Source organism: Bos javanicus, chromosome 13, assembly GCF_032452875.1.
Source record: "Bos javanicus breed banteng chromosome 13, ARS-OSU_banteng_1.0, whole genome shotgun sequence".
Classification (NCBI taxonomy): domain Eukaryota; kingdom Metazoa; phylum Chordata; class Mammalia; order Artiodactyla; family Bovidae; genus Bos; species Bos javanicus.
This window is the reverse complement of record NC_083880.1, coordinates 3,518,732-3,544,104: the sequence shown is the minus strand read 5'-3', so window position 1 is coordinate 3,544,104 and position 25,373 is coordinate 3,518,732. Positions and strand designations below refer to the sequence as shown.

General features: G+C 43.1%; 1 protein-coding gene and 1 non-coding gene across 2 annotated transcripts in view; one reads left to right on the top strand and one right to left on the bottom strand.

Moving 5' to 3' along the window:
• SLX4IP (SLX4 interacting protein) overlaps positions 1-13,127 on the bottom strand; it is a 212,998-nt gene extending 199,871 nt beyond the window's left edge. Inside the window, 1 exon segment of the mRNA XM_061435611.1 lies at positions 13,041-13,127. The gene's annotated coding sequence lies outside the window, so the exon portion shown is untranslated.
• Positions 13,128-18,788: 5,661 nt separating this feature from the next.
• LOC133259965 (U6 spliceosomal RNA) lies at positions 18,789-18,896 on the top strand. The gene has a single exon (XR_009740628.1). It is a non-coding gene; the product is annotated as a U6 spliceosomal RNA (small nuclear RNA).
• Positions 18,897-25,373: the final 6,477 nt, after the last annotated feature.

The following is a 25,373-nucleotide window of genomic DNA, read 5'->3' as shown; positions in this document are numbered from 1 at the left end:
CAGAGAACTACAGTCAATATCCTGCAATAAATCATAATGCAAAAGAAGAAAAGCAGTTATTCTGAATCCCAGATTCCTTATTTATAAAATAGGGGTAGCAATACCTAAAATTATTGAAAGGACTAAGTACATGAAAACAGTCTCATCATTTACAAATAGTAGGCCCCAGATGAGTGTTAACAGTTATTATTACTTAGTCAATGGGAAATTTAAAAAAAAAATCTTATAATCTTTGATTCTATTTTTTAATAGACAAAAATATCTTTCTTTATCCAAACCCTAAATCATTTTAATTTCATTTTAATCTATTCACTTCTGTTCCCTGAACAATGCAATGCATATGCTTTAGAATGTTTTTTAATGACGTTCATCTTAGCAAGCCCATTTCTACAGAGGTGTAAATGGAAAAAATAACTTTCTAGAAAGTCAAGAACATGTGCTTTAAAACAACATCCATAAAGGTTGTTCTGAAAACTAGTTAAATCTTTAAAATTACATTGTATTATCTGAGCCAGATAAACACACAGTCAGCTCCTTTAAATATATTAAATCAGGTTTGAGTAACTTCTGTTAAGAATTTAGGGAGTCCCTCTGTGGGGATATTTAGAGGATACTAGTAGTTCAGCTAGACAGAGGAACAGGGAAAAGAGTACTGCCAACAAGTATCCAACCAAATCTGAAGCACGTGCGACCTAATTATTTTTAATTACACACTGGTTTTCCAGTATGTCTTCCTTTTCCAGAAGGACAGGTGGCCCACGCAGAAGACTATTACAAGGCTTTAGACCATATCTGCTGTTAGATAGATTAAGAGCTATATTACAGTGAAAGTTATATTTTCAATTCACAATAAGGTTCCAGCTGACTCTTAAAATGCTCATTTCCCCCCCCTTTAATCAGTAAAGCAAGAGCAGCTGCATTTATGTTTTAAGATCTGGATTCTTCAAAAAGCATCATCAAAGCCCCGTCTCAAAAATACAATCTGTAAGAATCCAGAACTGAAAGGCATATTTTTATATGAAATAATATGATCTCTAGTATAAAACAGACTGCATGCAAAAAATAAATAAATAAAAAGCAACTGTATAACCTTACTCTCATTTTTAACCCATTTTTAATACCATATGGCATTCTGCCTCTCAATGCAATTTTTTTTTCACTTGTTCCCACAGTGTTTGCAATCTCAAAAAACTAACAATTTTACAACTATAAGACACCCTTACAGACCATCTATTCCCAGGCCTGACATCTATTCCCCCAACAAGAACTTGGGGGATCAGGCCAGGGTCTCACAGCTGAAGATCGAGGGCAGGAGAAGAGTCAGGTCACCTCACTGAGAGCCATCGAGCATCATCTGTCCCCTGCAGAACTGCGAGGTCAAAGGCTAACTGGGCTGCCAAGGTAGGCATGTCCTTGTTCCCCTGGCCAAGGCAGACGTTCCCAACACGGAGCACAACTTCAAACAAGGCTGCAGGAGGGTGGTTCTCTCCTGCTCATCAAAGAAAGAGAAATAGAGGGAAAGGTAAGAGACAGAAGAGGTGGGGGGTGTGGAGAAGGGAGGAAGGGACTCCACAGCTAAGGCAAATGTGGCCTGAATCAATTTAATTACCATCATGCTATGTGACAGGGCACCAAGATAAAGCACGTAACGCATCTGGACAGCAGCTGTGTAGACCTTGAGCCTGCACACCTGCTGAAGTCCTTTAGATAAGGCGCATATCCTCTGCCTCACTACAGCTTTATGCACAGGGGCTAGAAATGAACTACAGGAGGAGCTGAAGCATAAAATGAACCCAAACAATTTGCTGTTTTCCAAACAGGTAAAAGCACACTTATCCATCCTGGAAGGAGCAGGTTATCAAAGTTAGAAGGTGCTCAAGAAAGTCTGCTGGATGAAGAAATAATCCTGAAACAGGAGCTGACACTATTTTATGTTTGCTGTTTCTGGGAAATTTTCCAAAAAATACACTGAATCTTTATTGACTTTCATGAAAAAACACCATACAGTGAATATTTGATATTCCAGGTGAAAATTATCACCTGTCATCACAAAGGGCAATACATGCATTAATGGCCCGCTGAGTTATTCCTACACAGAGCTGCTCACAGTGGAGCCAGGGAAGCCTCTGCCTGTTCCCCACAGCTTTCCATGAGCTGTCAGAGTGCTGCCCAAGGCTCCCTTTCCCCTCTCGGTTCTTTAACTTAATCCGATGACCCTAGAAACCTAGGGGACCTGTTTGTCATACTGATGGGATGATTCTCAAGTCTCCCTATGAATTTGTGTGGACTCTGATGTGAAGGCTTTGTGCCCTCTCTCTCAGGTAATAAAATGGCTGTTACCTTTACGTCGGGATTAGGGCTTCTACAATGATGAGGCTGCTGAGTCCTGAGACAGTGGACCAGGCCTTCTGGACTGGAGCCTCAGCATTTAATTCTTTCTGCCTCAGAAGAACAATGCTGTTGGACAGGCTGACCTCTAAGGTCTCTTCTTAGAGGTGATCTAAGAAGAGATCCAAAATCCAGCAGCTCTTCCAAGAATAAATAATGCCAAAATGTACACATGATTCCAGAGCAGAGGGTGAAAGGGAGCCCCTCCCACCGTGCAACTCAGCCTATGAAGCCCAGAGACTGACACTGGGCAAGGGCAGGCTATGAAAGGGAGAATCACAGCCAGTTCTACGCCTGAACTTAGACACAAGAACCCTAAACAAACAGAAGCAATACATTAAAAAAATACTTCAGAACCAAGTGAGGTTTATCCAAGCAGTGCAAGGTCAGTTTAATACTAGAACAATTACCATACTTAAAAACTGAAGCAGAATAAAAGCACAGGATGATTTTCATAGAAATAGAAAAAAAAGAAAAGAAAAACACTAGAAATCTCTGAATAGAAACAAGCTAATGTGAGAAAAGCATCTACCAAAAAAAAAAAAAGTAGCAAACATGTTTACTGATGAATGTTAAAAGCAATTTCTTTGAAACAAGCAGAAGATATAGATTTCTGAAAATATCATCATACTAGCATTCCACAGACTTAAAATATCTAGAGATGAATTTAATAAGACATGTGCCAGACCTCATCACATTGTTCAAACTTTATGCAATCCCAGGCACAATCCTAAACAGGGAATCTGAAGAAGAACAAAAAGGACTAAGAGAGAAGGAAAACAAAAAAAGAAAAACAATGAAGGGAGTCAGTCTTACCAGATACTGCAAAACTACCACAGTGCCAGAGTAAATCAAATAATGTGCTGGCAAAGGGGAAACAAACAGGCTGAAGGAACAGACTTCACAGGCCAGAAACAAGCCCCTGGGCTCGTGGAAACGGTGACGGGAGCAGTGGTGCACATCAGTGGGAAATAAGGAGACTGTTCATTTGACAAACTGTGGTCCAACAACCGTGTGTCTACTTGGAAAAATAGAAAACTGGACCACTACTTCACACAGTACATAAAGATCAACTACAGATGAGCTACAAACTCAAATGTGAAAAGTTAGCAGCTTTCAGCAAATGTTTTTCATAAGCTCTGAGAAAGGAAGGTATTTTTAAACTAGATACAAGAAGTATAACCCAAAAAGAAAAAGAATGGTAGATTTGGCAGTATTAAGATTAAAACTTCTCTACAGACTGGAATAAAATATTTGCAATCCACATAACCAGTAAACAACTTATAAACTAGAACACATAAAGAACTCTCAAAACTCAATGGTAAAAAAATAAAACCAATCCAGTCAAAAAGTGGGCAAAGGACATTACCAGGTATGTCAGCAGAGGACAAACATGGGAAGTAAGCATGAAAGACACTCGAATCATTTTATGCTGTATGCAAATGAGGCATCATTTATATAGTACACCTGAAACTAAAAAACAGTTGTTGTTCAGTCATCCAGTCGTGTCCGACTCTTTGCGACCCCATGGACTTCAGCATGCCAGGCCTCCCTGTCCCTCACCATCTCCTGAAGTTTGCCCAAGTTCATATCCATTGTGCCATCCAGCCATCTCATCCTCTGACGCCCTCTTCTCCTCTGCTGTCAATCTTTCCCAGCATCAGGGACTTTTCCAATGCGCCAAGTGTACTGGAGCTTCAGCATCAGTCCTTCCAACATGTATTCAGGGTTGATTTCCCTTAAGATTGACTGGTTTGATCTCCTTGCTGTCCAACGGACTTTCAGGAGTCTTCTCCAGAACCACAGTTTGAAGGCATCAATTCTTTGAAGCCTTGCCTTTTTTATCGTCCAGTTCTCACAACCGTACGTGACGACTGGCAAGACCATAGCCTTGACTATATAGACCTTTGTTGGCTTGACTATACATAACAGTATACACTGACTATATTTCAATTAAAAAAAACACTCAACATCATGAGCCATCACTACATACCTACCAGAATGGCTAATAAAAAAAGAGATTAAAAAAAAAAAAACAGGTAACACCAAATGCTGGTGGAGATGCAGAGAACAGGCATGTCTCCTACACTACTGGAAAGACTGTAAAGATCACAGAGCCACTCTAGAAAAGAGATTGTTGACAGCTTCCTACAAAACTAACCATGTGCTTACCACATAATCTAAAATTTGCACTCCTGGTAATTCACCCCAGAAAAATGAAAACCTAGGCTCACATAAAAATTTGTAGCCAAATGTTCATAGTGACTTTATTCATAACAGCCAAAAACTGGAAACAGCCCAGGTGTCCTTCAGTGGGTGAGTGGTTAAACAGATCTGGCGTATCTGTACCATGGGACATCACTCAGCAACCATAACTGAACCGCTGACACACACGACCGCTTGGCTGGATCATCTCAAGGGGATGATCCTCAGGAGAAAAAAAGACAATCTGAAAGGTTATAGAATGTATGATCCCACTCATATAACATTCTTCAGACAACAAAATTATAGAAGCGAAGACCACATTCGTGGTTGCCAGGGGTTAGGAATAGGGAAGCTGCAGAAGGAAGCTCTGGCAATGGAATTCTGCACTGTGCTTGTGGTGCTGGTTACAGGAATAGAAACACATGATAAAAACAGCTACACAAATGCATGTAAACTGGTTCCATCTCATAAGCTCTGGAGGTTGTACCGATGTTAGCTTTCTGGTTTTAATAGCTGCACTCTAGTCACAAAAGATGTCACCACTGGAGGAAGCTGGGTGATGGGTACAGGGGACTCCATGTACTTTTATGCCAATTTGGGGCAAATCTATAATTATTTCAAAACAAAAAGGTTAAAAAAATTAAACTTCAGTTGGGGAGGGGGGTGAGGTGGAACCACAAACTGAGAGAAGGTGTGTGTAAGACGTGCAGACGCGTATTCATAACAGAACAGGCCAACAGAAGGGACGGGCAGCAGAAGCACCAGAGAGCACCAGCCTCCCTGCTGAGTCTCCCCACATCTGGCGAGGTGGCGGCAGTGCCCGTAGGCATCTCTGACTGACCCCTTGCGTTACTGCTGCCTTGACGACCACCCTGGGGCGGTGAGGGGCAAGGCCTTCACTGTCCTTTTATGAAACCCTGGGAGGCTGAAGTCTAAACACAGGAAGGCCATTTGCCAGGGGCCTGGGGCAGCACACAGGGCGCTCTCTCCTCTCAGCGCGTCGTCCGGGACAGGACAGAGGAAGCCGCAGACAGCCATCTGCCTCCCCCAAGGAGGGAAAACCACAGGAGGGGGTGCCAGGCGGTCTCAGGCCCCAAAGAGCTGGTCGTCCTGAAGGGCCCAGGCCTCTCCAAGAAGCTCCAGTCTCCATCCTGGCACTCTCCAGCCTCGAAACCGTCAGGCGAGGAACTGGAGCAGGTACGAGCCCCACCACCCCCGGCTCAGGGACCGTCACAGCTCCGAGGCCTCCACAGCCAACTTGGGCATGTGACCTTGAACACGCAGGGCCAGCACATATGTGTACATATGCGTGTCACACTAGAGAAGGTCCTCTCTTCCTAAGATCGAGTTATCATTGGAAACCCAACTGAGCTGCCGCCTGCTCCTCAGGAGCTCTCTAGGGATCCCCAGGGTGAAGGGTCCCTTCTCTGGGCCAGCCCAGCCCTTCCACACCCCCTCCACTCACTTAACTCTGCTCCTCAGTCCCTCCCCTCCCTGTAACCAGAGCTTTCTGAGAACAGGGGCCATTCTTATTCCCTCTGATAACCTGGAGCAGGGCAAAGGTAAGTGTCAAGCCTGCTAATTGGAATCTGCTGATGTTACTGAAATCAGTGGCTACAGACTGTGTTACTGTTTTAGACTTATACCTATTGATCTAATACATCTTTACTGTCTCCAAATCCCAAATTCCTTATTAAACCCTCTAAACAGGAGGTCAAGGTACTCTCTGGTCCTATTTCAATACACAAATAACACGTAAGTTACATATATCATGCAGCCAAAGTTGAGAGAGCTAAGATGCATATAAATGTAAAGAAAATATGGAAGTGTTTTGTATTGAACATAAGGGGCAAGAGATACCTGGTTGAAGTTTTAGGTCATCAGTTCAGTTCAGTTCAGTTCAGTCGCTCAGTAGTATCTGACTCTTTGCGACCCCATGAATCGCAGCACGCCAGGCCTCCCTGTCCATCACCAACTCCCAGAGTTCACTCAGACTCACGTCCATCGAGTCGGTGATGCCATCCAGCCATCTCATCCTCTGTCGTCCCCTTCTCCTCCTGCCCTCAATCCCTCGCAGCATCAGAGTCTTTTCCATTGAGTCAACTCTTCGCATGAGGTGGCCAGAGTACTGGAGTTTCAGCCTTATTAGGTCATAAATGTGAGGTTTTCAGTGACTTGTTTTTGTCCTTAAAATACTGACATCCTTACATTCATCTGAATGAAAAAGGTATTACTAGCCTCTACATACTGATCATTAAAAGATAAATGTGCACACACACAGTTAAAAAGCAAACATGCACCTTAAAAAATTACCTTCCTAGGCTCCTAGCATTACTTTAAGGAGGGAACAGCAAGCTCAGGGCCTGGGGTTCAAAGAATAAATGTTAAAAAAGCTTTATCAGAGCTGCCGATTCGAGTCTACATGCAGTAGAATTTTTACTTTACACCCTGTTTTTAAGAAGTTCAGAACAAGCTCCAAAAAGATCAATTTTCCAAATATCTCAAAGCATATAATCTTCATAAACATACTGAGAAGTTAAAGTATATGTCTTACAAACAGTATCTCATCCTCTACCCTGCATTCTTGAGCCCATTTTCTCTGACCTGTAAACAGGCATTCTTTCACAAAAAGTCTTCAATAGCGTCTGACCTCACCAAAAATATGTGTTTTTAGTGGAGAGGGAAAGATCCTAAAATCCTTAAGAAAATTAATTTGGGGAGGGAATGGAAGTAGATGAAACAATATCACGATTGTCCTGTCATTTAAATACAAAGCAGAGATAAACTCTATTAAAGTTTGTGACCTTCTAGATTATTCTGTGGGAAAATTCAAGGCACTCTGAAATTCACATTTGTCTTCCATCTAGCACTGCCGGTCTGCATCACAAGCCAAAGCACGTACTCAGGATTTAAAAGATCAGAAATTAGCTTTAGGCTTCTAATCTCCAGATTTCAAACTTTACCAAGAATATGTTATACTCTCTTCTATTGTCTTAAAACAACAAAGGCCCTAGAATTTATGAAGGAACAACTGTAATTCAGGAATGAGAAATCATTTCATAACCTGTTGCCCCTACTCCCCCAATCTAATTTTATCACACACGCATAAAAGGACAATATGAAGAAGAAATCACAAACCTTAACAAAATACCAAGGAAAAATGATAAATGAGTAAAGATCTTGCTGACAACAACTCTGATAAAATTTGAAAAGGTAATTACAGTGTAAAAAAGTAGTGAATCAGCTTTTCCTATTATTCATATGATAATTCTGAATGCCAAAGTGAACTTGAAAAAAAAAAAACAAATGGAAACAACAGGAAAATAATGCAAGTGACACAAAAAAAATTAGGATTTTGTTTTCTTTTTCTTTAAATGTAGGTCATATACTGAAATCTCCTACCAAGATTAAGTCCACAGTTCACTCTATACCCTTAACGTGGTCATCTAAGCCAAGTTCTGGGCCTCCCATTCCTGTGGGGCCCACAGAAAATCCCCACCTGGCCCTGTGTGGTTGCTTCACTAAAAAACAGCATCTAATTTTTATTTAATACTTTGTCAGAAACAGGCACTGACCCACAAGGCAGTCATGGTCTCGGGTTCTAGCAAAAATGACATGCGTTCAAATCCTACCTTTTTACATGACCTCAGACAGCCTACTCAGCACCTCCAAATCTCCAGAGAAAAGGAACTCAAAATCACAATGAGATGTCATCTCACACTTGTCAGAATAGCTATCATCAAAAAGACAACAAATAAGTGCTGGTGATGGCCAATATTTTGGCCACCTGATGTGAAGAACTGACTCACTGGAAAAGACCCTGATGCTGGGAAAGACTGAAGGCAGGAAGAGAAGGGGACGACACACTGACTCGATGGACATGAGTTTGAGCAAGCTCCAAGAGTTGGTGACTGTCAGGGAAGCCTGGCGTGCTGACGTCAAAGGGGTCACAAAGAGTCATACACTACTGAGCAACTGAAGTATTGGTAAGGATGTGAAAAAAGGGGAGCCTTTGTGTCCTGTAGATGGGAATTTAAATTGGTTAGCCACTATAGAAAACAGTAAGGAGGTTCCTCAAAAAATTAAAAATATAACTGCCATATGATGTGGCAATTCCACTTCACAGTATTTATCTTTAGAAAAGAAAAACACTAACTTGAAAAGGTAATCTGCACCTCCATGTTCACTGAAGTATTAACCACAATAGACAAGACAGGGGAGACATCCTAAGTGTCCATGATAGATGAATGGATAAAGAAATTACGGTGTATGCATATATATAATGGAATGCTATTCAAGTCATGAAGAAAGGAAATCCTGCTCTTTATGACAACATAATGGGCATTCTTCTAATAAGTAAGACAGTGAAAGACAAATATAATATGATCCACTTTTCTGTGAAATCTAAAACAAAACAAACACCAAACTCAGATACAGAGAAAATATTGGTGGTCGTTGGTGGGGCAAGGGCAGGGGGTGGGGTTTTGAGGAAGGGATGGTAGGGGATGGTGAAATGGGTGAAGGGAGTCAAAAGGTACAAACTTCCAGTTATGAAATAAGTAAGCCCTGGGAATGTACCACATGGTGACCAGTTAATAAAACCGTACTATACAGATAACCCTTGAACAACAAGGTTTGAACTATGAGAATCCATTTCACTTGGATTTTTCCCAATAAATACATACTACAGTATCACATGATCCACAGTTGGTTGAATTCAAAGATGTGGAATCTCAGATGGGGGCTGAGTTGTGAGCTTGTCACTGTAAAGTTGTATGCAGATTTTCAACAGCACAGAGGGTCAGCACCCCTAACCCCCTGAATTGTTTAACTATATATACATATATCAAACAATTGTGTTGTACATATGAAACTATTACGTTACATATAAATTATATCTCAATAAAAGAGATCCAACCCACTAACAACTCAATATAGATGACATGTTTGGCATCTAAAAAACTATAACGTTTCATTCAGAAAACATGAATGCATAAACTAAACAATGTCAAAGACAAAGTCCCAAACAAACACAGTCTACTACTGGCACCTCCTAGGTTCTCTGCATATGGAAGGCCTGGGTGTTCTTTGGAAGGAATGATGCTAAAGCTGAAACTCCAGTACTTTGGCCACCTCATGTGAAGAGTTGACTCATTGGAAAAGACTCTGATGCTGGGAGGGATTGGGGGCAGGAGGAGAAGGGGACGACAGAGGATGAGATGGCTGGATGGCATCACCGACTCAATGGACATGAGTTTGGGTGATCTCTGGGAGTTGGTGATGGACAGGGAGGCCTGGCGTGCTGCGATTCATGGGGTCGCAAAGAGTCGGACACAACTGAGCGACTGAACTGACTGGCCACCAAATAATTACTTTTTTTTTTTTCCAATGTGAAAATGACCACTATCAAAATAAAAACAACCCAAATGCCCTTCAATTAACAAATGTGCAAACAAATTAGTCTAACAAATTGCTGAATATAGCAATTACAAAGGAATGAAACACTGATACTTGCACCAAAGATGGCCCTCAATTATAATGAGTGAAAAAAAGCAGACTACCCCACCCCCCAAGACAGCACATACATGAAGATTCCATTTAGATAAAATTCTGGGAAATGCAAGAGTGACAGAAAACAGAGCAGCAGTTGTCTAGAAGAGCCCAGAGGGTTTACAAAAGGACAAGAGAAAACTTTTGGGAGGTGATGAGTACATTCACTATCTTGACTCAAGTGTTGATTTCATTGGTATATACATGTAAATCACCATCAAACGGTATACTTTAAGTATGTGCTGTTTACTGTACGACAATCATACCTCCATAAAGCTATTCAGAGAAAAGAAAAAGATCATTAAAAAAACCTCTCACTCACACATCTTCCTGGCTTGGCATATTGTATTTAAATCACCCTCTTTCCCAAATGGATACGTGGCCTAAAAAGTCATGGAACTACAATACCTTTACCCATTAGTGATTTGAATGTATCAACAAAACTTTAATAATCCGAAGACTTAAATAGAATAATACCTAATTAACATTTACATAGCTGTGACTATGTGCCAAGCACTGTTTTCAGCACTTCTCGTGTATTAACTTATCTGACCCTCATATCAACCCTATTTTTGAGATGAAGCAACTGACTCACTGGAAAAGACCCTGATGCTGGGAAAGATTGAAGGCAGGAGGAGAAAGGGACAACAGAGGATGAGATGGCTGGATGGCATCACTGACTCAAGGGACGTGAGTTTAAGTGAACTCTGGAAGATGGTGATGGACAGGGAGGCCTGGAGTGCTGCAATTCATGCGGTCACAAAGAGTCGGACACGACTGAGCGACTGAACTGAACTAAGGTATAGGGCTTCCCAGGTGGCACAGTGGTAAAGAATCTGCCTGCTAATTTAGGAAACTCGGGTTTGATCCCTGCATTGGGAAGATCCCCTAAAGAAGGAAATGGCAACCTGCTCCAGTGTTCTTGCTGGGAAACCCCATGGATAGAGGAGCCTGGCAGGCTACCGTCCATGTGGTAAGCAAGAGTCAGACACCCCTTAGCAACTAAACAACAGACTGAAGCACAAAAGGGTTAAGTAATCAGTTTAAGCTGGTAGCTGGAAGAGCTAGGATTTCAACCCAGAGAGTCTGGCTCTAGAGTTCATTTCCAGACCCATTATGCTTACCAGCATATACAAGATACAGTATAGGAATCAGAAGCAGTGAATATTGCACTTGCAAAATACTTCTTTTCCTCACATGCACAGAATATAAATATCCACTACATTTTGCAACATACACAAGAGACTAAATAAAACATAACAGGACCTTCATTCTTCTTTTCCCAATTAATATTTAGATGGATAAAGGAAAGAAAGACTGAATAACTTGCTTAGGACACAATAAACAGCAAGCTGATGGGTTACTAAGAAGCTAGTTCACCACATTTCCAGTCCAACTCTCTTCATAATTATTTTAAGTAAATCTACAAGGGAGAAAAATCTAACAAATAGCAACACAGAAAATATAAAACTCATTTGTTGTTTCTCAAATACCTTAACTTCCTTAAATTCCATCCACAGATCTCAGAGTCTACTGATACTGGTCTGGGTTGTTGGTTTTTTTAAGCACCCCAAGTGATTTTTTCATAGCTGAGAATCAAAGCTGAGAACCCCTGAAATAAATTAAATTTAGATTTGTTATTTTAAAATGACAGAATGCAAGGTGCCAAAAAAGCTTTGGTAAACTATGCTCCAAGGTTTTCCAAGTTGATATTGAACTACTGAAAACAAACAGAATTTTGAGTTCAACTTCAAATAAATTAAAAATAAAGCATGCACATAGGACAAAAGGTGTTGCATAGCAAATGTTACATAACAGTATATGGGGCTGACAAATCCTCAACTTTTTAGAATGCTAAATTGGCATCTTGACATTAAACTGATGAATATAAAGCCACACGTCCACTTCATTTAAAGCGTGACTATACTGACCATATATTGTTTCAGAAGCACAAGCTGTAAAGAGAAAGTCTTTGTCTTTAGTCCGTGCCCTCAGTCAGTGCTGTCTGAACTTAAGATGCGCTTCTCAGGGCAGATTCTGAGTCAGCGGCGTTTCTAACAAGCTCCCAGGTGATGTTCAAGCGGTTGACACACAGTTCACAACTGGAGCAGCAAGGCCGTAAGTACCTTGAATATTGTTTGTAACATTAACCAGTTCATCTACAAATGCAGTCAGGTCCAGGATCCAAGAAATAAAGTGTCAGTATGATTTATTCCTAGTCCAGGAGGAAAAAGGAGCGGGGGAAGATAGGCGAAGGAGCAAACGAATACTTGTTTGTATATTATAGCAGGTCTAAGAACCAGAAAACACTGTTACTTGCCCAACCTAGTAGCTCTCAAGGTGACAGAATGGAAACTTCATGAAATAAAGTGGTTTTCATTTACTACAGAATCCTTACAACCTAGTACACACCAGGTACTCAACAAATGTACTGAATGAATGAATGTATATACAAACACAATCTGTATGTCACAAACTGAAAACTGGGAAGGAGAATCTGCTGCTGCTGCTAAGTCGCTCAGTCCTGTCCGACTCTTAGCGACCCCATGGACTGCAGCCCACCAGGCTCCTCCATCCATGGAATTTTCCAGGCAAGAGTACTGGAGTGGGGTGCCTTCGCCTTCTCCATACAATGTAGATGTTTGATATAAATACCTGGCCCTGTCACTGTACTCCATTTCGTCCAAATAATAACAATTTCCCAGGCCAAAACTTCCACTGTCAAGCCCAGGCTTCCGGCACCCTTCTGTTTAAAACAGAGAGGAGGAAGCACAGGGATAAGGATTCAGGAAAGGTTCACTAATCAAAGGAAATAACCGAAGCGGGAGAGGAGCTGGGCTCACAGCTGAGTGCAAGGGAAGGAACGTCTTAGGTTCCCAGCATTTCCAAGTTCTTACCTACGATGGTGGCAGGGTTTGGGGTCGGGCTTTTGTTTAGTTACTGTCCAGGGTACCTGGCTGTGCAAACTCAGACTAGAAAGGAGGCCAGAAGCTCCCAAGCCAGCCTTTGGAAGCTCTGGTGTTCCGGGTGCCGACCTCCTTCCGGCTTCCCGGGCGCGCAGAGAAGCCCTGCAGCCGCCGCCCAAACACAAGATGGCCTGGGTTGCTTCGAGGCCCGCTTGAAGCCACAACCAGGACTTAAGATGGCGGCGAACACTAAGCTAACGGCCGGAAGAGCGCGCGGGATCTTCCAAAAACAATAATGTCCTCCGTGCAAGGTCTTGCGGCTTCCAACGAGGGCCCAAAACAATCATGGCGGCGAAGGACCTCTATCTAGGGACCGCGAACAAGGCGAGCTCGATTGGCCGGTGACAAACCAGTTACCCGCTATGCCAGGGAGAAGGGCGATCGAAAGAGAGAAAAATAAAACTCAACATTTGTGTGACACGAATGTTTCTTGAAAATTACTAGCACAAAAAGGGGAAAAGTCTCCCGAAAGTTTGATGGGGAACGAGTATAGAAAACACGGGTTGGCAGATGAAGGTGGCTTTCTCAATGGCGGGTGCATTGTGAGACAGTTATCCATGAGCATAACTTCTCTTACAGTTCCTTTGAACGGAAGAATGCAGTCTTGGCCCTCGAGCGCATCAGCGGGAGGGGTGACGGCACGGACATGAGCTAGCCGGCGAGCGCACAGACTCAGGGGCCTCCGACCCCCGTAAGCCCCCGCGTGGACGAGGGGCGGCCGCCGCACCGCTGAGGGCCTCCCGCACGCCCCACTCCACAGGGGCGGCCGCGGCGGCGCCCTCTCTCCGGGTCTTCTGGGCGGTCGCTCCGGAAAACCGGGGCTGGTGAGCGGCCGCGGGATCCGGCGCGTCGCCCTTGGTCAAGGCCGGAAGGCCCGGGACCCGCCGAGAGCGGTTGGTCACGTTTCCATTCCATAAGCGCCTCTTAAGCGCGGGCAAAAAGGGAGACACTGTGCCTCAGCAAGGCCGTGTGACCCGTCATTTAACGTTTCCACTTCCGACAGTGTGCCTAGAGAAACGCCAGACGAGCCCCGCCCCCGGTCTTCCGGTCGCCACCACCGCGTCCCCGGCCGAAAGCGTCACCAACGCCCGGAGGAGCCGCGGGCCTGCGCGAGCACGGGGCTGCGCATGCTCGGTTCCCAGAGCGGGCCTAACTCCGGGAGCTGCGGCGGCGCGAGGTGCGGCCTTGGGGGCTGCGGGCGGCGGCCGGCAGGCAGGTGAGAAGGCCAGGGCCGCCGCGGGGAGCCGACTCTCTGCCCGGCTGCAGGGGGGCCGGGGCTCCTCGGTGCCTCGTCCTCGCTCGGAAAGGTCACTGAAGGAGACCGGGGACGGGGCTGGGGGGGCCGGCTCCTTAGAGACTGCGTTTAACCTGCAGCCTCGGCGCTGGGCGCTTGCTGCCGGGAGGAACGCGGAGGAGCGGGGGTGCTCCGAAGGTGTGCGCACAGCGCCGGGTGTGCACTCTCCTCCCTCGGATCCGCGCGGCCGCACCGAAACGTAGACGGAAAAGGCGCCCGAGGGAAGGCGCCGAATGCCCTGGCCCTGAGACCTGTGTCTGCCTGGAGAGCCGCCCTCTGACGGGAGCACTCCGCAGCGTGTGGCAGTACTAGCTCGGACGGCAGAAGCAGGACTTGGCGCTTTGGACATTCTGGGCATGGAAACCCTGTTGAGATGGAGGCCTCCTGAGGTCATATGCTTCTTCCTCCCATTCCAGAGCAGGCTCACATCCTGTTGGTGTTTCAGAGGCTCGCTCTACCCGCAGTTTCATTGATGCATTCATTAACACCGGCAGTTTATATTCATATTTGTCACACTGCCTAGTTAGCAGATACAGAAGTGGCCAACACGAGCATGGCCCTGATCACATTGACCTTATATTTAATAATGGGAGGGGCAACAGTCAACAAGTACATTGATAAATGAACAAGATGTTTCCAGATTGTCCTAGATGGGGTTCCCTGGGAAGCAGACCTAAGGAGATTTATGACCAGGACATTTATTAGTACTTTTTGGATCTTACCAAGGAACAAAAGAGGTAGAATGGTGGGTAGAAAAAGTTGAGCTGCAGTATGGTCCCAAGGAGAGTATCTACCAAGTCTCACAGTAACTCTGAGAGTTGTCCTAAGTTGGAGGGAAGAATCAAGACTATATCCCTGCAGTGATCAGTTATTGGATACCCACTGTTCCCGAAAGACAGCATAACTTCAACTCTTCCCACAGTCAGTCCTGGGACTGACATCTGTCTGCACACTCCCCAGAGCTTGGATCAGACAGGAGTCTCCAGAAGTGCCTGTTTTTATATCTGATTTGTATTGAAGATATTGTACATACAATAAGAATAATTGCTGCCCTGTATTGAATGTTCACATATCAGATATTGGATAAACAATAAATATTTACGTAGGTAAGACCAAGACCAAGTGAAGTCGCTCAGTCGTGTACAGCTCTTTGCGACCCCATGGACTGTAGCCTACCACGCTCCTCCATCCATGGGATTTTCCAGGCAAGAGTACTGGAGTGGGGTGCCATTTCCTTCTCCAGAGGATCTTCCTGACCCAGGGATCAAACCCTGGTCTTCATTGAAGGCGGATGCTTTACCGTCTGAGCCACAAGGGAAGTCCTAGGTAAATATATAGGAATTCTCATTATATAGCACCATGTTATGGACTATGAAATTGAGGCAAGAAATAAGTCTTTTGCTTAAGATCATACTTAGTGGGGGAGGTTAGAATTTGATTTCCGTCATTACTCAAAGCATCATTATGGATGATGGAACCCTCATATGGAACCCTCATATTTAATCACTTAGCACCATTAACTTCATTAATTGTTGTCAGAGAAACAAATATGAATTTATCACCCTGTCTTTGCTGTTTTGCTTTGTCCTTGAGTTTCCTTCTTTCCTTCATGATGAACTTTCCTGGCCCTCACTTTTGGAGCCTGTTAACCTTTTCTATGGGAGAAGGCAGTGGCACCCCACTCCAGTACTCTTGCCTGGAAAATCCCATGGGCGGAGGAGCCTGGTAGGCTGCAGTCCATGGGGTCACTAGGAGTCAGACACGACTGAGCGACTTCACTTTCACTTTTCACTTTGATGCATTGGAGAAGGAAATGGCAACCCACTCCAGTGTTCTTGCCTGGAGAATCCCAGGGACGGGGGAGCCTGGTGGGCTACTGTCTATGGGGCCGCGCAGAGTCTGACATGACTGAAGCGACTTAGCAGCAACCTTTTCTATAACATCCTGAAATCTAGTAACAGAGTCCAGCGTGAGTGCCAGGTGTGTGATAACTGCACAACAACCTTGTGATATGGCTGTCAGTGTTACTCTCATTTTATGGATGATGTACATTGTGAGGTTAAGGAATCATCCAGGGTCACAGCCAGCTGTACTGTAATAAGGCAGAGATGCAAAGCCCAGGCAATAGGATTCCACAGCTTGTCCACTTAATCACTACACAACAGTGCATTCTTACTAAGACGATGTATTGTGCTTTACCTTGTGGAAACTGGTAGGCAGGAACTAGATCCCATCTTTTGTGCTGTACAAAGAAGTGTAGGTTTCACTTCTAGTCAAAAATGTCATTGAAGGCTTCTGAGCAACACAACTGTATCTGTTGTTGTTTTCACCAAGATAGCAGTGTTAAGAGGGTAGAGAGTGGAATAGTGGTTTTCAGATTTAAGCTTCAGAATTACCTAAAGAATTTGTTGAAACACAGATTACTGAATCCCAGTATAGAGTTCTGATTCAGTCGCTCCGGGGCAGCCCAAGAGTTTACATTTCTGATAAATTCCCAGGTGATGCTACTGCCAGTGGCGAAGGAACCACACTGAGAACCATTGGACTAGAAGCAAGTGAGGTAATGAGGGTCTGGACTATGGTGGTAGGGAGAAATTGTGCAAAAGAAATGTCAGGTCAAATGGAGAATTGGGTGACTGACTTGATGGGGAGTTTAAGAAACAGCAGAATCCACCGTATTTAGATTTTCTAGTTGAACAGTGAGGTAGATAATTTCTTTATTTAAAAAAAAAAAAAGCAGGAAGTAGAGGAGAAACAGCAATTTGGGAAGGAAAGAGGATTCATTTTTATATGAGATGAGTTTAGACACTTGTGGGGAACAGCAGCATGGGACATGTGGGACTAAGCTGGAAATGAAGGCATGGGAGTCACAAAGCTAAAGTAGAAGCTTTGGTTGTGAATGAGGACACCCAGGAAATGAACAGAGGGAGAAGACAGCCAAGGACAGAGCTTTGAGAAGGGTGAACAGGTGGATGGAGACCAAGGAACCATTAAAGGAGACCGAGAAGGATCAGACTAGCCTCAGGTACTTAAAGAGTTTCAAGAACTCATCAAAAGTGCTGTAGAGAGATTATAGGGAGAGATTCGTGATCTTTATAGTCAAAGCGGTTTCCATGGAGAGTGGAACAAAAGCAAATTACTTGGGTGTGAAGATGGAAGTGGGAATTAGCTTTGCTGCTGCTAAGTCGCTTCAGTCGTGTCCGACTCTGTGCGACCCATAAACGGCAGCCACCAGGCTCCACCGTCCCTGGGATTCTCCAGGCAAGAACATTGGAGTGGGTTGCCATTTCCTTCTCCAATGCATGAAAGTGAAAAGTGAAAGTGAAGTCGCTCAGTCATGTCTGACTCTTAGCGACCCCATGGACTGCAGCCTACCAGGCTCCCCTGTCCATGAGATTTTCCAGGCAAGAGTATTGGAGTAGGGTGCCATTGCCTTCTCCTGGGAATTGGCTCTAGAAATGTGTTATTTGAAAGGAATCAGTGTCTAGTACCTAGAAGGAAGGGCCAGTAAAGGGTAGTGGCTTTAGGGAATTTGCTTTTGGTCCTTTTCAGTGGAGAAAAACAGTTTTGCCAAGGAGGAAGACCAGTTCCAAGTGGGAGATAGAAAGTAGAAGTTGGGGGGGTGGGTGATGGAGTTGGGACCCTGAAGACACAGTGGCAGGTGGGACTGACTGACCAGAAGTGTCTGGTCCTCCTCCGAGACAGTGAGGAAGGACGTGAAAATGGGAGCTGAGACGGAAGTTTTACCACATGGGAGCGGGAAGCAGAGGGGCTCAGACCCAGTAGCCACAGTGTCCTCTGGCCAGTAGGTTATCTGAAGAAACCAAGTTAGAGAGTAAAATAGAAATCTCAGAAATGGTGAGGACAGAAACCAGCCCTTTTGAGATTCAGATCTGACCAGGGGAACATAAAGGCATTGCTGCAGCACTAAGAGCCCACTCCACTGTCTTCAGTAACTCCCCACCAGCTTCCATGTCAAATGGCAGGTGTAAAGATGGTGAAAGGGACTGGAAAGATTCTCAGACAACCCTAAGTTTTATAACGACTTTCCACACTTTTCTGATAAGCCACAGCCTGCCAGAAAGCTGATCGTCTTTTCCTTGTTAGTTGCTACTTATTCACTTGCTGTTCAAATTTTAGGTTGTGGACAGTTAAAAGCTCCCATATAAAACTTGTGATGCTTCCAGTATACTACTTATTTATAAAGACACTGAATTCACAGTAATGGAGTAGAGGATATCAGAGATCGTAAAATGCTTATGCCTTTACCATGCTCTGCGCCTGGTCCTGACCCGCTCCAGACCAGGCTGTGCTGGTCAGCTGATTCTGACCAGTTACTGCCTACTGGTCAAGGTAGGGGAAAGATTTTGCAGAAAGGAAACTTAGAGCTCAGGTTCGGCAGTACATATACTAAAATTGGAACGATACAGAGAAGATTAGCATGGCCCCTGTGCAAGGATGATAGGCAAATTCATGAAGCGTTCCATTATTTTTTCGTAAGCCTGGTGGCTCAGACAGTAAAGAATCTGCCTGCGGTGAGGGAGACTCGGGTTTGATCCCTGGGTCAGGTGGGGAATATCCCCTGGAGAAGGGAATGGCAACCCACTCCACTGTTCTTGCCTGGAGAATTCCATGGACAGAAGACCCTGGCAGGCTACTATCCGTGGGGTCACAAATAGTCGGGACAGGACTAAGCCACTAAGACACATGGTCCACTCAGTTAATCAAGGATTGACAGTAATTTTTTTGTTGTCTGTGTTTTGACAAGACAAAGTTCAGCAAAGCTGTTATTTTAGGTGATGTAGTTAGAAAAGGGGGAAAAGAAAAAGAAATTATTGTTCTGTTTGGCATACCAGTCAGTTCAATAGGCCTGAAGACACCATGCAGTCCTTTCTAACGTGTACACAAAATTGCCAAAATGTGAACTGTTGTATTAAAATTGAGGATAAAAAGAACTACTTTCAGGGTCAGTAATTAGATTTCAGGAATGAGGAATTCACAGATACTTAAAATCAACATTTGTCACGCCAGAAGAAAAGGCATTATACAATTCCAATAAATTTAATGAAATATCACAGCCACAAGAGCTGGGTTAATTAACTGTTCAACTTTCCATTTAGTGTTCTCTTCATGTTTAAATTACATTCAATAATTTTTAAAAATGGTTTAAACATTTTTTTTTTTTCAAATTTAAACGGAGCCAAATGAAGACGTAAGAATCTGCCTTACACTGTGTTCAAGAGGCCAGCAGATGGCGCCCCGCAAGCCCAATAGGCAGAATGAGAGCCTTCCCCGCATTGCCTGCATCCGGGTTATTGTAGGCCTAATGGATAGCGAAACGCGGTGGTTTTAACTGCGTGCATACAAAGAGTAATCTGATAGCCAGGGCCAGGTTGTTTAGAATTAAGTGCTTTTTTTGCCCTTCACGTTACTGATCAGTTCTATGCAGTCAAAAAGATTATGATATTTTAGTGGGGCAGAGATGTAACCAGTTTTTCTCCATTCTGCTCATTAATTTCTCACTATTTATTCAGCACTAAGAACTGAGCTAAAAAAAAAAAAAAATAGCGGCTAAAATTAGCTCCACTCATCCATTACTAGATCATGGGTGTGTGTTTAGAGGATATGGGCTTGTTTGCCCTCTCATTTTGGACCAAGTGGCACAAGACCTGTTAACCTCTAATGTATCCCGCTGTGAGAATAAAGACATGCCAGGTGTAATACACTGGGGAACCTGACCTCAGCGACCCGCACAGCTATTCAGCAGTGCCCAGAATGTTCTTGGCACACATCATTATGCACTGGCAATTCTGATTGACTCTTGCCAAAGCTGAGATACTAATACTCAACTTTTGAAAATTGCCATTAAGAATACCAGCCTAGACTTTAGGACTCCAAACTCCAAGATGTGTGCCATATTAACTGACAATAATTTTAGAGTCATTTAGTGTTTCCTCATATATAAACTGGTCTCATAAAATTGCTATGGAAACAAATAGAAAAAATAGGAAACTTTTTGAATAATACAAAGTATTTGTTTTGGAAAGAAGGATATAAGAAAGCATCTGTGTCAATGGTGTATAAACATTTTCTATACTTAACAGAGGCATTTCAATGGATAAAACTGTAAATATCTACTTTCTGTTTACTAATGTAAAATTTACTAATCTCTTTTCCTTTTTCTTAGTTTCCTCCATCTTTGCAAAAGAGCCCCACACCTTCTGCTTTCATTTGCTTTTCTTAGGAGCGTGTTTAGAGAGGACCCAGGAAAGATACGGGCAGTGGCAGGTAGACTGGAGGAGGGTAAGGAGAGGGAAGACGTCTTCTTGCTGTGGTCTGTGTCACTGCTTTAGTCCAAGCAAACTTGAAACGCTCTGTGAATGAAGAAGCACTAACTCATTTTAGAAGCCAGCCTGTTTTTGCCTGGCAAATGTGATCATTTTGAGCATATTCTTGAGAAAATCTTGCTTCAGACTTAGGAATCTCTTCTGTCCATAAAATAGTTCCACACCACTTGGAATAACTCTTTGCCAAATGTTTTGAGGGAAGGGCCATCTCAAGAAAAGCTGTATCCAGCTTTGTTTTCCATCCCCAAGTTGGAACTCCCTGTCTCCCTGCTGTTCAGCACTGTGAACCTTTATAAAAGTCAAAGTTTTAAAAACCTTCTTGTTAAATTCATTTGAAAAATGAGTTAATTGTTAGGAATTCTAGTAAGACTTTGATTATCCTGAGAAGCAGCATAGAGAGGCTATAGCATGGACTCTGGAGGATTTACAAGAGTACTCAGCATGTTTAGCAATAAAACTGAAAAAAATCTCAGATTCCTATCAATCAGTGATCTGTTAAATTAGGATATCGCCATAAAAGCTATATAACTACTAAAAATCATAATGAAAATTTATATTATTGGAGGGAGAAGAGATTACAAAGAGAGAGTGTATATTGCAGTCATATTTTTGTTAAAACCAAAAAGATTACAGATTTTTTTAGCTTTCTTATTACTGTATTTTCTAACTTTAAAAAGTAAGCCTGTGTTATAGTTTTTAGAAAAGGGCAGTGATACTAAGTTTCATTTTGAAAATATTCCACAAAAAGACTTTAGAAGAAAAAAATGGATTAAATCAAATTGTATACCCCTAGTATATTTGATTGTATTTAAAAGCCCCACACGGAGAAGGCAATGGCACCCCACTCCAGTATTCTTGCTTGGAAAATCCCATGGACAGAGGAGCCTGTTAGGCTGCAATCAATGGGGTCGCTAAGAGTCGGACACGACTGAGCGACTTCACTTTCACTTTTCACTTTGATGCATTGGAGAAGGAAATGGCAACCCACTCCAGTGTTCTTGCCTGGAGAATCCCAGGGACGGTGGAGCCTGGTGGGCTGCCGTCTATGGGGTCGCACAGAGTTGGACACGGCTGAAGTGACTTAGCATAGCAAAAGCCCCACAAGAAGATACGAGAAAAATAAGGAACACATTACTTCACTAACTACTTTGTTGTCTTTTTCTTACAACTAGCAAGGAGCCTTATTTAGTAAAGTCTAACGTGTCTGCCCTGGTATGTGATTTATACAAGCGACAGTATATATAAAATGCTGGAAAGACGCTAAGTAAAAGAAACGAAGTAGGTGAAGATTGCTGTGCCATTGTGAGTCTATCTTACTTGCTGGAGATGGTGTGATACTCAGCGTGTTTATGTGGATTTAAATGTGAAGACTCTAAAAGTACTTTGTAAAGTAAAATGCCCTGTCATTCTGATCTTTATCATCTTCCAAGCCTCACAAAGGACGACAGAATAATCACTGGAAGTCAGTTACCTGCTTTTTCACCTCCATTAGCCAAATCAATATATGAGACGCAGAGAATATGAGGAAATGGCTGCATGTGGGTGTTGAGCAAATATTAAAATTATTATATCAGGAAGTGCTGTTGCTGGGCCTCAGTGATCATTTGGCAAATAATGAGTTTTCAGCCAAAATAGATACTAATTGCAAGGCTGAACTAAACCTAAATCTAGAAAAAGATGCACTGATCCTTAATGCATCTTATTCTAGTGGAAAAGGATACTCGCCTGTTAAACACAATATAAACAGAATGGAGTACCTCCCTTGTCTTAACCCAGGGAAGACCCAAAGAGACGTTGAGTACAGGGAGCCACGCTGATCCTAATCCGAGGGCTCCTAGCACATGACATTCCATACTGTGATCTGTTGTGCATGGAGGGAATAGTACCACAGTCCAGACATTGCTGTTACAGCTTGGACCTGGATTTATTCTGAAGTTTGGTTATTGAGTTATTCATCTCAGCTTTATTATTTTATTCTTTCATTCCAAACATGGAGAAGGAGAGCCTAGTGGACTACAGCTCATGGGGTCGCAAGAGTCAGACATGACTTAGCAACTAAACCACTACTACCCCCGTTCCTAATGAGTCTTTTCTATAAGCTGTTTTCCTAAAAGTTCATAACTCACGAAGAAGTGACAAATACGATGATATGTTAGTGATCATGAGAAGTAAACAGGGGCAGAGGTGCTGTCTATGAAAAGTGCTGTGACTTGACAAGCTCATGTCAAAAGGGACAGAGTTGGAGATGCTTAAAGTCACCTTTAAGTATTGAGACTGGATGTGAAAGGACAGTATATCCTGATCCTTTAATTGAAGGTATTTTGTGGACAAAAATGCCACCTGTCAACACAGACCATTGACTTTGGCACAGCCTCAAGTCCCTCCTTCCATCTCAGAAGTAAGTCTTCAAGCTCTTCCCTCATTATTCCTGATCACCCAGGGCCTCCCTCAGAGGTTTTATTGTTCCTCAAATCTCAAATGCCCCAAAGGCTTTTGCACAGTGGGCTCCACAAAGAAATGTAATCATGATACAGTTATTTGTGATTGACTTTCTCCAAAGATTAGAACATGAGTTTGTCAATAAAAGGTATGGTCCTAAAGGTTGCAAAAAAGCATATAGAATGCCAAAGCCCTTGAGAGAAGAGAGAGGGCTAAAAATACTTGAAGTTACAAAGCAGGCCATGATTTCTCTAGCAATTTGTTTAAGTTAGCAAAAAAGTCCTTATGAAATGTGAATTTGTACTTCGAGGAGAAATCGTTTCTAATGCTGGGAATAATATATGTACATAGGCATAACTCTAAGTATTGTTTATTTTTAATATGTACATACAGAACACAGTTCAGATATGTAGCTCATTAGTCCTATATTTTAATCTTGCCTTAAAAGGGAAGGTATAAATAAAAATTATGTTCAGACATTTTTCTAAACACATTCACACAAAATTACCATAAGTGATTTCATAATGGAACTCACATATATGCCACTGAACCTAATTCTTAACAGTCCTTATTGTCCTTCATTGCCCAGAAGGGAGCTTGGAGAGCGGGTCCATTCAGAGCATTATGAGTGTATAAGCTCATCACTAAAGCCTAGTGAGCTCCCTTGAGTAAAAAAGTGTAAGAAGTCTTTAGAGGTCATCTAGACTTACAACCCCAAACCCAAGAGATCATCAGAAACAGACCTCCTGGGCCACATTTCATGCTTTCCAGAACAGACAGAGCAAAAAAACTGTTCTTAATACTATGGAGCTTTGAAACTGCAGACAAGTTCCTAGCCCTAGTTTCTTCAAGTAAACTTTGTTGACAATAACCCTTAGCAGTTCAGTTCAGTCACTCAGCCGTGTCTGACTCTTTGTGACCCCATGGACTGCAGCACGCCAGGCCTCCCTGTCCATCACCAACTCCCAGAGTTTACTCAGACTCATGTCCAGTGAGTTGGTGATGCCATCCAACCATCTCATCCTCTGTCGTCCCCTTCTCCTGCTTTCAATCTTTCCCAGGGTCTTTTCCAGTGAGTCAGTTCTTCGCATCAGGTGGCCGAAGTATTGGAGTTTCAGCTTCAACATCAGTCCTTCCAATGAATATTCAGGACTGATTTCCTTTACGATTGACTGGTTTGATCTCCTTGCAGTCCAAGGGACTCTCAAGAGTCTTCTCCAACACCACAGTTCAAAAGCATCAATTCTTCAGCACTCAGCTTTCTTTATAGTCCAGCTCTCACGTCCATACATGACTACTGGAAAAACCATAGCTTCTACTAAACGGACCTTTTTTGGCAAAGTAATGTCTCTGCTTTTTAATATGCTGTCTAGTTCAGTCATAACTTTTCTAAGGAGTAAGCGTCTTTTAATTTTATGGCTGCAGTCACCATCTACAGAGATGTTGGAGCCCCCCAAAAAAAGTCAACCACTGTTTCCACTGTTTCCCCATCTATTTGCCATGAAGTGATGGGACCAGATACTATGATCTTTGTTTTCTGAATATTGAGTTTTAAGCCAACTTTTTCACTCTCCTCTTTTACTTTCATCAAGAGGCTCTTTAGTTCTTCTTCACTAACTGCCATAAGGGTGGTATCATCTGCATATCTGAGATTATTCATATTTCTCCTGGCAATTTTGATTCCAGCTTGTGCTTCATCCAGCCCAGCGTTTCTCATGATGTACTCTGCATGTAAATTAAATAAGCAGGGTAACAATAAACAGCCTTGAGGTACTCCTTTCCCGATTTGGAGCCAGTCAGCTGTTCCATGTCCAGTTCTTAACTGTTGCTTCCTGACCTGCATATAGGTTTCTCAAGAGGCAGGTCAGGTGGTCTGGTATTCCCATCTCTTTAAGAATTTTCCACAGTTTGTTGTGATCTACACAGTCAAAGGCTTTGGCATAGTCAGTAAAGCAGAAATAACCCTTACAGGATATAGTTAGTGATGAGGGTAAACACTCTAAATGCAGAGGCTCAGCACAGAAATGTGGAGATGGCATTCACAGAGTTCAAGCCAAAAGTCTTCTGCTACAGTTGGGACCAATGCTTGGCAACATTTCAGTGGAAAGATCATCACTCACATCCTATCAGAATGCAGAATCTGAATTCTCACTGCATATTTAAGGATTGCCATTTGGTTCTTCT